Genomic DNA, 5,051 nt, shown 5'->3' on the forward strand with positions numbered 1-5,051 from the left:
GGCGAGAGGGGACAGTTCAGAGTGTGTGGAGAACGGTTGCGGAAGCCGTGTCAGACTGCGTATGGCAGTACCATGCTATAATAGCGCTGACATACTTTTGTTTCTGGGTAGTCTGGTAACGGAAAGGAAAATGTCCAGGAATAGGGCACAGTATGATCAAGCAGGCACTGAGGATTACCGTTGTTTCAGGCAAGACAAAGTTTGCAGGGTATAGTAAGGGGGTGGTTTAATTTTTTAATTATTGTTTTAAATATTTTCCCCACTAACTGTGCCCAGCCAAGTTAGTAGGTGATTTCGCCCTGATTCATTAGGGGGATCAGGGGGTAGTTGGGAGTTCCGCAGGGTTGCTGGGGCTTCGTACGTAAGGAAGTTATCAACAGATCGCCAGAACGTCACTTTGCATGTGATACTTCAAAGCCAACCGGGGAGGCTGTTCCAGATGCGGGTGTAGTATACTAGAACGAAGTGGTGGCATGTTTGTACGCGCTGGAGGGCGCACCAAAAGGTTTCTGGATTTTCGTAATTTATAAGGAGCACTCACTTTATGCTTGGCCTAGCCTCTGCTATGAAAGCATTTCAAAAAAACAAACTGTGTAGGAGAGTCAGATTTAGCTTTACCTGTCTGAACTATAGTGGCTCAAGTCCAAGGATTATGCAGCGGGAAGCGTAGGAGTGATGGTTAGACTGCGAAAATAACTCTTCGATAGATGATCGTTGGACGTTCTTACTTGCTAGCCAACAACTTTGGGTATAAAGGGAAGAGAAAACAGCAAATAACTTTACAGTTGGTCGCTCGCATTGCTTGAAAATTGTGGCCGTTGTGTCTCGAAAATGGAAGGAGCGTAATATAAGACAGCATAGCCTATGCGTCTGGGCGACCTGGTACTGGACTTGGTGAGAAAAACTCGAGGCACAAGGGCATCTGAGATCAAGGTCTATGGTCTCTGTGGGATGTTCTCATTAACTGTGAACATGTCAGCTGGGACAGGACAGCTGCAAGGAATCATGCGCAACCCTTGGATGAGAAGCTTAGGCCATTGGCACCTGACCAGCGAGTCAGAGTCAACGTCTTGTTGAATCTGGCGGAAGGCAAGCATTCTAGCAGAGGAAGGAAATACGTAAGTNATGGTGTCGATGATGTGATCGATAAGGTGTCTCTGTGAGACACAGTGTGTTGGGTGGCATCACCAATAGTTATTTCCTTTGGTGGCGCTCCCATGAGGCTCTTTCCGCAGAGGACCGCACCTTGAAACTAGCCAACAGCTTTCTGATTTAGCGAAGTTTGTGCAGTTTGTTTGGCTGCAATCGCTTTTCTTTCGTGTTTGTGTGGACTCCCAAGTCGCCCGCGATCAGCGTGGTCAACTCAGTGTACGAAGCACTTTTCGGTTGTTCGTTGTCGGGTTTGTGGCATTGGTTGTCGAGCTCATGGGCAACGACTGTGTCCACAATCGGAGACGCCACTTTTGACGGGATGGAGCTGGAGACTGGCAAGTAGGGTTCTCACAGGATTACTCGGTATAGAGGTCGACACTTGTGGTTGGTTTATTCGTACGTTTGTCCTTTCAAATCCGACCCAATCCAGCCCAGAAGCTGTGACTTGGGTGTAAAGTTTACTGCTGCGTCTTTATCGTCTGCTACGGAAATAAGCACTCTACGTATTTGGATGCTACGTCCACGTGAGGCTTGCCCACTACTGACCCTCGCTGGCTTCGGTAGTCGAGGAGTCTGCAGTGGTTGGGTAGGAGTTGCAATCCAGAGTTGCGACTGGCTGCTTCGGCGGCCATAACTACCATCGGTTTGGCCATAAATTTAGGGTCGGCTGAACTTGAGTCAAGCGGAAGCCTGTTTCGCGTCCCTAGAGGGCGACACTCGGGCATATGCTTGATTGCTGGGTAAGCCTTCTGAATGCTGACAAACAGCTCCGTGATCTTCTGTACTGCAGACGGGGAGGGAAGAGTAACTAGAAGCCCGAAAGTTCGTTCAGCTCAGCTGTAGCAGCTTTTCGGTGCCTAACTGCCATGCCACTCGAAGGTCGCACGAGGGCTGGGATACTGCCAGGTTGCTCAAGCCTAGACAGGGGAAGTCGAGAGGCAGACGTCGGGTTCGAACCACGGATCTTCCGGTCAGTAAATTCGCGCTCTAACCACTTGTACCATCTCGCCCCATCTCGCCCGAAGGTTCACTTGCTTCCCTCCCCGCGTAACCACTGTTCGTGAAGCAATCCGTGTCCAGGCTCTGTGTGGACACTGCCAAAGAGCGACTGCGCCAGTTTCGTCAGCGTGATTTTTGGGAGAATGACCCCTAGATGATCAGCCTGCTCCCCCTCATGCGCCCGTCCACTAAAGACGCCGTGGCGGTTTTGGCTGCCACATCACAGAGCTGGATGACCTCTTCTGCAGGCAGCGGACCTTGGATGAAGGTTATTCCACGTAGCTACTACCCGAAATGAGAAAAAAATTTGCCTAATGAAAGGGTGCGATCTGATCTTCAAAATCCTTCCACAATATCTGTCGTGTTTCCTGGGTCAGGGGTGAAAAACCCGTTGACCTTGTTCGGTCTCTTCGGAGACGATGATATTCTACGGGAAAGACGTCATGCACCAAGAGACGGCCAATGGGGGTTACCTCGTTCGCGAGTCCTGAGCAGGAAACTTGGTTCGCATATTTAACGGGCGGTCTGACGTCGACCTCATAGAGTACTTGGAAGTTCATGCGAGTAATAGGGGAGAAGGAGCACCGACCCATCCAACTGCAAAGGTGACGGAAGTTATCACGCGAAGGTTATTAGGGTAAACATTTAAACAAAATGACGCTTATCAACCCTGTAAGTAGATTAAACAGCGAGAGAATTCTTCCAAAAAAATTGCACGAACGAAAAACGAAACCAATTTCGAACGTTCCCAACAAGAATCAAACGACTGTTCAAAGCTCCTCGGATTCCCATCATAGATTATCTTTGAGTACAAGAAGAAATTACCATCTAAATTCCTGAATTTCTTCACACCACCTTCGTCTTCCGTTGTTGACTCTCACTGGAGTGTATTGTCCACAACCATGCAAGATGTGGTACACCCCGCCTTTGGAATAGCGCAATCAATAAGATCTATGCGCTGGATCCGCATCAAAACCCTGGGGTAGCTCAAAGCTTGGGCAAGCATTCCTTCTGGTTCCAAGTGCAATGCCAGTCGACGGAGGGTTAGGCGAAATTACACACTTACCCCGCTCTACCGCTACCAGTCAGATGCTGCTACGGCCGAAAAACCCGCGCAGCACTCGATTGGCCAAAGGATGCGGCCGCTTGCCAGTCCAGATCAGGGCGAGCTCTGATTGGCGGAAAGGCTGAACTAAGACGACCAATCATGACATAGTATCCGCCGACTGCCGCCTGCTGTTGCCAGCATTGCGTCTGGAAGATGCGGAAACTTCCAGAATTTCGCCACCCTATACACCTTATAAGCAACGCAGGCCGGGTTCCTGACCCGCAATGCGAATACTCTGTATTTCTGAGGCTGGTCCTCACGAACACTCACCCGCTCATTTTAAAGATGAAGGATAAATTCTCGATGCTTAGGCAATTTATTTACCCCTATCTGAAAGAAACAGACCGTTTCAATCAATCGTGGTGAGTCGATAGTGGTGCCTATTTAGAAAAGGGTACGAGCTCAGTGTCTCTCCCTGACCTCAATATAAACACCCTCTGCGACGGATATCCTACAACACCTTGGGAGGAAACATAAAGACGGGATCCGAAAACGTTAAGTTATGTGGAACAGACTGAGAGGCCCATAGCAGTGTTACGCCATACATATGTGCCCACAACCCGTTATTCCTCGTCTCTAGGAGGGCTTTCGAATCTGTCAACAGGTCCATTCTTTTCGACACTTTCGCTCAGCATATTATGCCCAAGAAGTGCCTAAATATCATGGTTATTCGCATTGATGTACTCTTGAATGCGACACTTTAGACGGAACTGTCCAAGATCGCTCAAAAAAGAAGTGATGTCCAACGAAGACGACAGTGGTTCCCATTATCGATCAGTAAAGGGAGTCTTTCAGTGGAGCGTTCCGAGCCCTATCTTCTTCTCACTGTAGATCAGCGCCGTGTGTCGTAGTAGACCGTTCCTTTTTTGCGAACAGTATAAGAATAACTTACGTATTTCCTTCCTCTGCTAGAATACTTGCCTTCCGTCAGATTCAACAAGACGTGGGCTCTGACTCGCTGGTCAGGTGCCTATGGCCTAAGCTTCTCTTCTTCCGGGTTGCACATGACTCCTTGCAGCTGTCCTGTCCCAGCTGATATGTTCACAGTTAATGGGAACATCCAACAGAGACCATAGACCTTGGTCTCAGATGCCCTTGTGCCTCGAGTTTTTCTCACCAAGTCCAGTACCAGGTCGCCCAGACGCATAGGCTATGCTGTCTTATATTACGCTTCTTCCATTTTCGAGACACAACGGCCACAATTTTCAAGCAATGCGAGCGACCAACTGTAAAGTTATTTGCTGTTTTCTCTTCCCTTTATACCCAAAGTTGTTGGCTAGCAAGTAAGAACGTCCAACGATCATCTATCGAAGAGTTATTTCCGCACTCTTACCATCACTCCTACCCCTCCCGCTGTATAATTCTTGGACTTGAGCCACTATGGCTCAGACAGGTAAAGCTAAATCTGACTCTCCTACACAGTTTGTTGTTCCGAAATGCTTTTATAGCAGAGGCTAGGCCAAGCATAAAGTGAGTACTCCTTATAAAATACGAAAATCCAGAAAGCTTTTGGTGTGCCCTCCAGCGCGTACTACCATGCTACCACTTCGTTCTATTATACTACACCCGCATCTGGAACGGCCTCCCCGGTCGGCTTTGAAGTATCACATTCAAAGTGACGTTCTGGCAATCTGTTGATAACTTCCTTACGTACGAAGCCCCAGCAACCTTGCAGAACTCCCAACTACTCCCTGATCTCCCTAATGAATCAGGGCGAAATCGCCTACTAACTTGGCGGGGCAAAGGTAGTGGGGAAAATATTTAAAAAAATAAAAAAAAAATTACTATACCC

This window comes from Opisthorchis viverrini (assembly GCF_000715545.1).
Source record: "Opisthorchis viverrini unplaced genomic scaffold opera_v5_5, whole genome shotgun sequence".
Classification (NCBI taxonomy): domain Eukaryota; kingdom Metazoa; phylum Platyhelminthes; class Trematoda; order Opisthorchiida; family Opisthorchiidae; genus Opisthorchis; species Opisthorchis viverrini.